Source organism: Taudactylus pleione, unplaced genomic scaffold (genome assembly GCF_031769625.1).
Source record: "Taudactylus pleione unplaced genomic scaffold, aTauple2 ptg000550l, whole genome shotgun sequence".
Lineage (NCBI taxonomy): Eukaryota > Metazoa > Chordata > Amphibia > Anura > Myobatrachidae > Taudactylus > Taudactylus pleione.
In genome coordinates, this window is record NW_028284952.1 from 3221511 (window position 1) to 3231010 (window position 9500).

General features: G+C 37.4%; 9 non-coding genes and 26 pseudogenes across 9 annotated transcripts; all 35 read left to right on the forward strand.

Moving 5' to 3' along the window:
• The first annotated feature begins 106 nt into the window (after window positions 1–106).
• On the forward strand, window positions 107–225 carry LOC148495526 (5S ribosomal RNA). The gene has a single exon (XR_015871278.1). It is a non-coding gene; the product is annotated as a 5S ribosomal RNA (ribosomal RNA).
• Window positions 226–341: 116 nt separating this feature from the next.
• On the forward strand, window positions 342–460 carry LOC148495527 (5S ribosomal RNA; annotated as a pseudogene).
• A 116-nt stretch (window positions 461–576) lies between these two features.
• LOC148495528 (5S ribosomal RNA) lies at window positions 577–695 on the forward strand (annotated as a pseudogene).
• Window positions 696–811: 116 nt separating this feature from the next.
• On the forward strand, window positions 812–930 carry LOC148495529 (5S ribosomal RNA; annotated as a pseudogene).
• A 351-nt stretch (window positions 931–1281) lies between these two features.
• Window positions 1282–1400, forward strand: LOC148495530 (5S ribosomal RNA). Its single transcript, XR_015870416.1, has one exon. It is a non-coding gene; the product is annotated as a 5S ribosomal RNA (ribosomal RNA).
• A 116-nt stretch (window positions 1401–1516) lies between these two features.
• On the forward strand, window positions 1517–1635 carry LOC148495531 (5S ribosomal RNA; annotated as a pseudogene).
• A 351-nt stretch (window positions 1636–1986) lies between these two features.
• LOC148495532 (5S ribosomal RNA) lies at window positions 1987–2105 on the forward strand. The gene has a single exon (XR_015870260.1). It is a non-coding gene; the product is annotated as a 5S ribosomal RNA (ribosomal RNA).
• Window positions 2106–2221: 116 nt separating this feature from the next.
• On the forward strand, window positions 2222–2340 carry LOC148495533 (5S ribosomal RNA). Its single transcript, XR_015871421.1, has one exon. It is a non-coding gene; the product is annotated as a 5S ribosomal RNA (ribosomal RNA).
• A 116-nt stretch (window positions 2341–2456) lies between these two features.
• Window positions 2457–2575, forward strand: LOC148495534 (5S ribosomal RNA; annotated as a pseudogene).
• Window positions 2576–2691: 116 nt separating this feature from the next.
• Window positions 2692–2810, forward strand: LOC148495535 (5S ribosomal RNA; annotated as a pseudogene).
• Window positions 2811–2926: 116 nt separating this feature from the next.
• LOC148495536 (5S ribosomal RNA) lies at window positions 2927–3045 on the forward strand (annotated as a pseudogene).
• Window positions 3046–3161: 116 nt separating this feature from the next.
• Window positions 3162–3280, forward strand: LOC148495537 (5S ribosomal RNA; annotated as a pseudogene).
• Window positions 3281–3396: 116 nt separating this feature from the next.
• LOC148495538 (5S ribosomal RNA) lies at window positions 3397–3515 on the forward strand (annotated as a pseudogene).
• Window positions 3516–3631: 116 nt separating this feature from the next.
• On the forward strand, window positions 3632–3750 carry LOC148495539 (5S ribosomal RNA; annotated as a pseudogene).
• A 116-nt stretch (window positions 3751–3866) lies between these two features.
• On the forward strand, window positions 3867–3985 carry LOC148495540 (5S ribosomal RNA; annotated as a pseudogene).
• A 116-nt stretch (window positions 3986–4101) lies between these two features.
• On the forward strand, window positions 4102–4220 carry LOC148495541 (5S ribosomal RNA; annotated as a pseudogene).
• A 351-nt stretch (window positions 4221–4571) lies between these two features.
• Window positions 4572–4690, forward strand: LOC148495542 (5S ribosomal RNA). The gene has a single exon (XR_015871130.1). It is a non-coding gene; the product is annotated as a 5S ribosomal RNA (ribosomal RNA).
• A 116-nt stretch (window positions 4691–4806) lies between these two features.
• On the forward strand, window positions 4807–4925 carry LOC148495543 (5S ribosomal RNA; annotated as a pseudogene).
• A 351-nt stretch (window positions 4926–5276) lies between these two features.
• Window positions 5277–5395, forward strand: LOC148495544 (5S ribosomal RNA). The gene has a single exon (XR_015870262.1). It is a non-coding gene; the product is annotated as a 5S ribosomal RNA (ribosomal RNA).
• A 116-nt stretch (window positions 5396–5511) lies between these two features.
• LOC148495545 (5S ribosomal RNA) lies at window positions 5512–5630 on the forward strand. Its single transcript, XR_015871422.1, has one exon. It is a non-coding gene; the product is annotated as a 5S ribosomal RNA (ribosomal RNA).
• A 116-nt stretch (window positions 5631–5746) lies between these two features.
• LOC148495546 (5S ribosomal RNA) lies at window positions 5747–5865 on the forward strand (annotated as a pseudogene).
• Window positions 5866–5981: 116 nt separating this feature from the next.
• Window positions 5982–6100, forward strand: LOC148495547 (5S ribosomal RNA; annotated as a pseudogene).
• A 116-nt stretch (window positions 6101–6216) lies between these two features.
• On the forward strand, window positions 6217–6335 carry LOC148495548 (5S ribosomal RNA; annotated as a pseudogene).
• Window positions 6336–6451: 116 nt separating this feature from the next.
• Window positions 6452–6570, forward strand: LOC148495549 (5S ribosomal RNA; annotated as a pseudogene).
• A 116-nt stretch (window positions 6571–6686) lies between these two features.
• Window positions 6687–6805, forward strand: LOC148495550 (5S ribosomal RNA). The gene has a single exon (XR_015871424.1). It is a non-coding gene; the product is annotated as a 5S ribosomal RNA (ribosomal RNA).
• Window positions 6806–6921: 116 nt separating this feature from the next.
• LOC148495551 (5S ribosomal RNA) lies at window positions 6922–7040 on the forward strand. The gene has a single exon (XR_015870999.1). It is a non-coding gene; the product is annotated as a 5S ribosomal RNA (ribosomal RNA).
• Window positions 7041–7156: 116 nt separating this feature from the next.
• On the forward strand, window positions 7157–7275 carry LOC148495552 (5S ribosomal RNA; annotated as a pseudogene).
• Window positions 7276–7391: 116 nt separating this feature from the next.
• Window positions 7392–7510, forward strand: LOC148495553 (5S ribosomal RNA; annotated as a pseudogene).
• Window positions 7511–7626: 116 nt separating this feature from the next.
• LOC148495554 (5S ribosomal RNA) lies at window positions 7627–7745 on the forward strand (annotated as a pseudogene).
• A 116-nt stretch (window positions 7746–7861) lies between these two features.
• LOC148495555 (5S ribosomal RNA) lies at window positions 7862–7980 on the forward strand (annotated as a pseudogene).
• Window positions 7981–8096: 116 nt separating this feature from the next.
• On the forward strand, window positions 8097–8215 carry LOC148495556 (5S ribosomal RNA; annotated as a pseudogene).
• A 116-nt stretch (window positions 8216–8331) lies between these two features.
• On the forward strand, window positions 8332–8450 carry LOC148495557 (5S ribosomal RNA; annotated as a pseudogene).
• Window positions 8451–8566: 116 nt separating this feature from the next.
• LOC148495558 (5S ribosomal RNA) lies at window positions 8567–8685 on the forward strand (annotated as a pseudogene).
• Window positions 8686–8801: 116 nt separating this feature from the next.
• Window positions 8802–8920, forward strand: LOC148495559 (5S ribosomal RNA; annotated as a pseudogene).
• A 351-nt stretch (window positions 8921–9271) lies between these two features.
• Window positions 9272–9390, forward strand: LOC148495560 (5S ribosomal RNA; annotated as a pseudogene).
• Window positions 9391–9500: the final 110 nt, after the last annotated feature.

Here is a 9500-nt window from a genome sequence, read left to right on the forward strand (position 1 = left end):
GCCAAAACATTCTTTTCTATTACATTTTACATTTAATTTTTTCAACTTATCAATGAATTTACTTGAGTTAAGAAGTAAAAGAGGTCTAAAGTTAATGTTTTTGAGCACCTACAGCCAAACCACACTGGACATGCTCAATCTCATCTGATCTTGGAAGCTATGCAGTGTTGGGCCTGGTTAGTACTTGGATGGGAGACCACCTGGGAATACCAGGTGCTGTAGGTAATTTTATACAGCCATAACATTCTTTTCTATTACATTTTACATTTAATTTTTTCAACTTATCAATGAATTTACTTGAGTTAAGAAGTAAAAGAGGTCTAAAGTTAATGTTTTTGAGCACCTACAGTCAAACCACACTGGACATGCCCAATCTCGTCTGATCTTGAAAGCTATGCAGTGTTGGGCCTGGTTAGTACTTGGATGGGAGACCACCTGGGAATGCCAGGTGCTGTAGGTAATTTTATACTGCCATAACATTCTTTTCTATTACATTTTACATTGAATTTTTTCAACTTATCAATGAATTTACTTGAGTTAAGAAGAAAAAGAGGTCTAAGGTTAATATTTTTGAGCACCTAGAGCCAAACCACACTGAACATGCCCAAGCTCGTCTGATCTTGGAAGCTATGCAGTGTTGGGCCTGGTTAGTACTTGGATGGGAAACCACCTGGGAATACCAGGTGCTGTAGATAATTTTATATAGCCATAACATTCTTTTCTATTACATTTTACATTACATTTTTTCAACTTATCAATGAATTTACTTGAGTTAAGAAGTAAAAGAGGTCTAAAGTTAATGTTTTTGAGCACCTACAGTCAAACCACACAGGACATGCCCAATCTCATCTGATCTTGGAAGCTATGCAGTGTTGGGCCTGGTTAATACTTGGATGGGAGACCCCCTGGGAATACCAGGTGCTGTAGGAAATTTTATACTGCCATAACATTCTTTTCTATTACATTTTACATTTAATTTTTTCAACTTACCAATGAATTTACTTGAGTTAAGAAGTAATAGAGGTCTAAATTTAATGCTTTTGAGCACCTACAGCCAAACCACACTGGACATGCCCAATCTCGTCTGATCTTGTAAGCCTTGCTGTGTTGGGCCTGGTTTGTACTTGGATGGGAGACCACCTGGGAATACCAGTTGCTGTAGGAAATTTTATACAGCCAAAATATTCTTTTCTATTACATTTTACATTTAATTTTTTCAACTTATCATTGAATTTACTTGAGTTAAGAAGTAAAAGAGGTCTAAAGTTAATGTTTTTGAGCACCTACAGCCAAACCACACTGGACATACCCAATCTCGTCTGATCTTGGAAGCTATGCAGTGTTGGGCCTGGTTAGTACTTGGATGGGAGACCACCTGGGAATACCAGGCGCTGTAGGTAATTTTATGCAGCCATAACATTCTTTTCTATTACATTTTACATTTAATTTTTTCAACTTATCAATGAATTTACTTGAGTTAAGAAGTAATAGAGGTCTAAATTTAATGCTTTTGAGCACCTACAGCCAAACCACACTAGACATGCCCAATCTCGTCTGATCTTGGAAGCGATGCAGTGTTGGGCCTGGTTTGTACTTGGATGGGAGACCACCTGGGAATGCCAGGTGCTGTATGTAATTTTAGACAGCCAAAACATTCTTTTCTATTACATTTTACATTTAATTTTTTCAACTTATCAATGAATTTACTTGAGTAAAGAAGTAAAAGAGGTCTAAAGTTAATGTTTTTGAGCTCCTTCAGCCAAACCACAATGGACATGCCCAATCTCGTCTGATCTTGTAAGCTATGCAGTGTTGGGCCTGGTTAGTACTTGGATGGGAGACGACCTAGGAATACCAGGTGCTGTATGTAATTTTGGAGAGCCAAAACATTCTTTTCTATTACATTTTACATTTAATTTTTTCAACTTATCAATGAATTTACTTGAGTTAAGAAGTAAAAGAGGTCTAAAGTTAATGTTTTTGAGCACCTACAGCCAAACCACACTGGACATGCCCAATCTCGTCTGATCTTGGAAGCTATGCAGTGTTGGGCCTGGTTAGTACTTGGATGGGAGACCACCTGGGAATACCAGGTGCTGTAGGTAATTTTATACAGCCATAACATTCTTTTCTATTACATTTTACATTTAATTTTTTCAACTTATCAATGAATTTACTTGAGTTAAGAAGTAATAGAGGTCTAAAGTTAATGTTTTTGAGCACCTACAGCCAAACCACACTGGACATGCCCAATCTCATCTGATCTTGGAAGCTATGCAGTGTTGGGCCTGGTTAGTACTTGGATGGGAGACCACCTGGGAATACCAGGTGCTGTAGGTAATTTTATGCAGCCAAAACATTCTTTTCTATTACATTTTACATTTAATTTTTTCAACTTATCAATGAATTTTCTTGAGTAAAGATGTAAAAGAGGTTTAAAGTTAATGTTTTTGAGCTCCTTCAGCCAAACCACACTGGACATGCCTAATCTTGTCTGATCTTGGAAGCTATGCAGTGTTGGGCCTGGTTTGTACTTGGTTGGGGGACCACCTGGGAATACCAGGTGCTGTATGTAATTTAAGACAGCCAAAACATTCTTTTCTATTACATTTTACATTTAATTTTTTCAACTTATCAATGAATTTCCTTGAGTTAAGAAGTAAAAGAGGTCTAAATTTAATGCTATTGAGCACCTACAGCCAAACCACACTAGACATGCCCAATCTCATCTGATCTTGGAAGCTATGCAGTGCTGGGCCTGGTTTGTACTTGGATGGGAGACCATCTGGGAATACCAGGTGCTGTATGTAATTTGAGACAGCCAAAACATTCTTTTCTATTACATTTTACATTTAATTTTTTCAACTTATCAATGAATTTACTTGAGTTAAGAAGTAAAAGAGGTATAAAGTTAATGTTTTTGAGCACCTAATGCCAAACCACACTGGACATGCCCAATCTCGTCTGATCTTGGAAGCTATGCAGTGTTGGGCCTGGTTAGTTCTTGGATGGGAGACCACCTGGGAATACCAGGTGCTGTAGGTAATTTTATACAGCCATAACATTCTTTTCTATTACATTTTACATTTAATTTTTTCATCTTATCAATGAATTTACTTGAGTTAAGCAGTAAAAGAGGTCTAAAGTTAATGTTTTTGAGCACCTACAGCCAAACCACACTGGACATGCCCAATCTCGTCTGATCTTGGAAGCTATGCAGTGTTGGGCCTGGTTAGTACTTGGATGGGAGACCACCTAGGAATCCCAGGTGCTGTAGGTAATTTTTTACTGCCATAACAGTCTTTTCTATTACATTTTACATTTAATTTTTTCAACTTATCAATGAATTTACTTGAGTTAAGAAGTAATAGAGGTCTAAAGTTAATGCTTTTGAGCACCTACAGCCTTACCACACTGGACATGCCCAATCTCGTTTGATCTTGGAAGCTATGCAGTGTTGGGCCTGGTTAGTACTTGGACGGGAAACCACCTGGGAATACCAGGTGCTGTAGGTAATTTTATATAGCCATAACATTCTTTTCTATTACATTTTACATTACATTTTTTCAACTTATCAATGAATTTACTTGAGTTAAGAAGTAAAAGAGGTCTAAAGTTAATGTTTTTGAGCACCTACAGTCAAACCACACTGGACATGCCCAATCTTGTCTGATCTTGAAAGCTATGCAGTGTTGGGCCTGGTTAGTACTTGGATGGGAGACCACCTGGGAATGCCAGGTGCTGTAGGTAATTTTATACTGCCATAACATTCTTTTCTATTACATTTTACATTGAATTTTTTCAACTTATCAATGAATTTACTTGAGTTAAGAAGAAAAAGAGGTCTAAGGTTAATATTTTTGAGCACCTAGAGCCAAACCACACTGAACATGCCCAAGCTCGTCTGATCTTGGAAGCTATGCAGTGTTGGGCCTGGTTAGTACTTGGATTGGAGACCACCTGGGAATACCAGGTGCTGTAGATAATTTTATATAGCCATAACATTCTTTTCTATTACATTTTACATTACATTTTTTCAACTTATCAATGAATTTACTTGAGTTAAGAAGTAAAAGAGGTCTAAAGTTAATGTTTTTGTGCACCTACAGTCAAACCACACAGGACATGCCCAATCTCATCTGATCTTGGAAGCTATGCAGTGTTGGGCCTGGTTAATACTTGGATGGGAGACCCCCTGGGAATACCAGGTGCTGTAGGAAATTTTATACTGCCATAACATTCTTTTCTATTACATTTTACATTTAATTTTTTCAACTTATCAATGAATTTACTTGAGTTAAGAAGTAATAGAGGTCTAAATTTAATGCTTTTGAGCACCTACAGCCAAACCACACTGGACATGCCCAATCTCGTCTGATCTTGTAAGCCTTGCTGTGTTGGGCCTAGTTTGTACTTGGATGGGAGACCACCTGGGAATACCAGTTGCTGTAGGAAATTTTATACAGCCAAAATATTCTTTTCTATTACATTTTACATTTAATTTTTTCAACTTATCATTGAATTTACTTGAGTTAAGAAGTAAAAGAGGTCTAAAGTTAATGTTTTTGAGCACCTACAGCCAAACCACACTGGACATACCCAATCTCGTCTGATCTTGGAAGCTATGCAGTGTTGGGCCTGGTTAGTACTTGGATGGGAGACCACCTGGGAATACCAGGTGCTGTAGGTAATTTTATGCAGCCATAACATTCTTTTCTATTACATTTTACATTTAATTTTTTCAACTTATCAATGAATTTACTTGAGTTAAGAAGTAATAGAGGTCTAAATTTAATGCTTTTGAGCACCTACAGCCAAACCACACTAGACATGCCCAATCTCATCTGATCTTGGAAGCGATGCAGTGTTGGGCCTGGTTTGTACTTGGATGGGAGACCACCTGGGAATGCCAGGTGCTGTATGTAATTTTAGACAGCCAAAACATTCTTTTCTATTACATTTTACATTTAATTTTTTCAACTTATCAATGAATTTACTTGAGTAAAGAAGTAAAAGAGGTCTAAAGTTAATGTTTTTGAGCTCCTTCAGCCAAACCACAATGGACATGCCCAATCTCGTCTGATCTTGTAAGCTATGCAGTGTTGGGCCTGGTTAGTACTTGGATGGGAGACGACCTAGGAATACCAGGTGCTGTATGTAATTTTGGACAGCCAAAACATTCTTTTCTATTACATTTTACATTTAATTTTTTCAACTTATCAATGAATTTACTTGAGTTAAGAAGTAAAAGAGGTCTAAAGTTAATGTTTTTGAGCACCTACAGCCAAACCACACTGGACATGCCCAATCTCGTCTGATCTTGGAAGCTATGCAGTGTTGGGCCTGGTTAGTACTTGGATGGGAGACCACCTGGGAATACCAGGTGCTGTAGGTAATTTTATACAGCCATAACATTCTTTTCTATTACATTTTACATTTAATTTTTTCAACTTATCAATGAATTTACTTGAGTTAAGAAGTAATAGAGGTCTAAAGTTAATGGTTTTGAGCACCTACAGCCAAACCACACTGGACATGCCCAATCTCATCTGATCTTGGAAGCTATGCAGTGTTGGGCCTGGTTAGTACTTGGATGGGAGACCACCTGGGAATACCAGGTGCTGTAGGTAATTTTATGCAGCCAAAACATTCTTTTCTATTACATTTTACATTTAATTTTTTCAACTTATCAATGAATTTACTTGAGTAAAGAAGTAAAAGAGGTCTAAAGTTAATGTTTTTAAGCTCCTTCAGCCAAACCACACTGGACATGCCCAATCTTGTCTGATCTTGGAAGCTATGCAGTGTTGGGCCTGGTTAGTACTTGGATGGGAAACCACCTAGGAATCCCAGGTGCTGTAGGTAATTTTATACTGCCATAACATTCTTTTCTATTACATTTTACATTACATTTTTTCAACTTATCAATGAATTTACTTGAGTTAAGAAGTAAAAGAGGTCTAAAGTTAATGTTTTTGAGCACCTACAGCCAAACCACACTGGACATGCCCAATCTCGTCTGATCTTGGAAGCTATGCAGTGTTGGGCCTGGTTAGTACTTGGATGGGAAACCACCTTGGAATACCAGGTGCTATAGGTAATTTTATGCAGCCATAACATTCTTTTCTATTACATTTTACATTTAATTTTTTCAACTTATCAATGAATTTTCTTGAGTAAAGAAGTAAAAGAGGTCTAAAGTTAATGTTTTTGAGCTCCTTCAGCCAAACCACACTGGACATTCCCAATCTCGTCTGATCTTGGAAGCTATGCAGTGTTGGGCCTGGTTTGTACTTGGATGGGAGAACACCTAGGAATCCCAGGTGCTGTAGGTAATTTTATACTGCCATAACAGTCTTTTCTATTACATTTTACATTTAATTTTTTCAACTTATCAATGAATTTACTTGAGTTAAGAAGTAATAGAGGTCTAAAGTTAATGCTTTTGAGCACGTACAGCCAAACCACTTTGGATATGCCCAATCTTGTCTGATCTTGGAAGCTATGCAGTGTTGGGCCTGGTTTGTACTTGGTTGGGGGACCACTTGGGAATACCAGGTGCTGTATGTAATTTTAGACAGCCAAAACATTCTTTTCTATTACATTTTACATTTAATTTTTTCAACTTATCAATGAATTTACTTGAGTTAAGAAGTAAAAGAGGTCTAAAGTTAATGTTTTTGAGCACCTACAGCCAAACCACACTGGACATGCCCAATCTCATCTGATCTTGGAAGCTATGCAGTGTTGGGCCTGGTTAGTACTTGGATGGGAGACCACCTGGGAATACCAGGTGCTGTAGGTAATTTTATACAGCCATAACATTCTTTTCTATTACATTTTACATTTAATTTTTTCAACTTATCAATGAATTTACTTGAGTTAAGAAGTAATAGAGGTCTAAAGTTAATGTTTTTGAACACCTACAGCCAAACCACACTGGACATGCCCAATCTCGTCTGATCTTGGAAGCTATGCAGTGTTGGGCCTGGTTAGTACTTGGATGGGAAACCACCTGGGAATACCAGGTGCTGTAGGTAATTTTATGCAGCCATAACATTCTTTTCTATTACATTTTACATTTAATTTTTTCAACTTATCAATGAATTTTCTTGAGTAAAGATGTAAAAGAGGTTTAAAGTTAATGTTTTTGAGCTCCTTCAGCCAAACCACACTGGACATGCCCAATCTTGTCTGATCTTGGAAGCTATGCAGTGTTGGGCCTGGTTTGTACTTGGTTGGGGGACCACCTGGGAATACCAGGTGCTGTATGTAATTTAAGACAGCCAAAACATTCTTTTCTATTACATTTTACATTTAATTTTTTCAACTTATCAATGAATTTCCTTGAGTTAAGAAGTAAAAGAGGTCTAAATTTAATGCTTTTGAGCACCTACAGCCAAACCACACTAGACATGCCCAATCTCATCTGATCTTGGAAGCTATGCAGTGCTGGGCCTGGTTTGTACTTGGATGGGAGACCATCTGGGAATACCAGGTGCTGTATGTAATTTGAGACAGCCAAAACATTCTTTTCTATTACAATTTACATTTAATTTTTTCAACTTATCAATGAATTTACTTGAGTTAAGAAGTAAAAGAGGTATAAAGTTAATGTTTTTGAGCACCTAATGCCAAACCACACTGGACATGCCCAATCTCGTCTGATCTTGGAAGCTATGCAGTGTTGGGCCTGGTTAGTTCTTGGATGGGAGACCACCTGGGAATACCAGGTGCTGTAGGTAATTTTATACAGCCATAACATTCTTTTCTATTACATTTTACATTTAATTTTTTCATCTTATCAATGAATTTACTTGAGTTAAGCAGTAAAAGAGGTCTAAAGTTAATGTTTTTGAGCACCTACAGCCAAACCACACTGGACATGCCCAATCTCGTCTGATCTTGGAAGCTATGCAGTGTTGGGCCTGGTTAGTACTTGGATGGGAGACCACCTAGGAATCCCAGGTGCTGTAGGTAATTTTTTACTGCCATAACAGTCTTTTCTATTACATTTTACATTTAATTTTTTCAACTTATCAATGAATTTACTTGAGTTAAGAAGTAATAGAGGTCTAAAGTTAATGCTTTTGAGCACCTACAGCCTTACCACACTGGACATGCCCAATCTCGTTTGATCTTGGAAGCTATGCAGTGTTGGGCCTGGTTAGTACTTGGACGGGAAACCACCTGGGAATACCAGGTGCTGTAGGTAATTTTATATAGCCATAACATTCTTTTCTATTACATTTTACATTACATTTTTTCAACTTATCAATGAATTTACTTGAGTTAAGAAGTAAAAGAGGTCTAAAGTTAATGTTTTTGAGCACCTACAGTCAAACCACACTGGACATGCCCAATCTCGTCTGATCTTGAAAGCTATGCAGTGTTGGGCCTGGTTAGTACTTGGATGGGAGACCACCTGGGAATGCCAGGTGCTGTAGGTAATTTTATACTGCCATAACATTCTTTTCTATTACATTTTACATTGAATTTTTTCAACTTATCAATGAATTTACTTGAGTTAAGAAGAAAAAGAGGTCTAAGGTTAATATTTTTGAGCACCTAGAGCCAAACCACACTGAACATGCCCAAGCTCGTCTGATCTTGGAAGCTATGCAGTGTTGGTCCTGGATAGTACTTGGATGGGAGACCACCTGGGAATACCAGGTGCTGTAGATAATTTTATATAGCCATAACATTCTTTTCTATTACATTTTACATTACATTTTTTCAACTTATCAATGAATTTACTTGAGTTAAGAAGTAAAAGAGGTCTAAAGTTAATGTTTTTGAGCACCTACAGTCAAACCACACAGGACATGCCCAATCTCGTCTGATCTTGGAAGCTATGCAGTGTTGGGCCTGGTTAATACTTGGATGGGAGACCCCCTGGGAATACCAGGTGCTGTAGGAAATTTTATACTGCCATAACATTCTTTTCTATTACATTTTACATTTAATTTTTTCAACTTATCAATGAATTTACTTGAGTTAAGAAGTAATAGAGGTCTAAATTTAATGCTTTTGAGCACCTACAGCCAAACCACACTGGACATGCCCAATCTCGTCTGATCTTGTAAGCCTTGCTGTGTTGGGCCTGGTTTGTACTTGGATGGGAGACCACCTGAGAATACCAGTTGCTGTAGGAAATTTTATACAGCCAAAATATTCTTTTCTATTACATTTTACATTTAATTTTTTCAACTTATCATTGAATTTACTTGAGTTAAGAAGTAAAAGAGGTCTAAAGTTAATGTTTTTGAGCACCTACAGCCAAACCACACTGGACATACCCAATCTCGTCTGATCTTGCAAGCTATGCAGTGTTGGGCCTGGTTAGTACTTGGATGGGAGACCACCTGGGAATACCAGGTGCTGTAGGTAATTTTATGCAGCCATAACATTCTTTTCTATTACATTTTACATTTAATTTTTTCAACTTATCAATGAATTTACTTGAGTTAAGAAGTAATAGAGGTCTAAATTTAATGCTT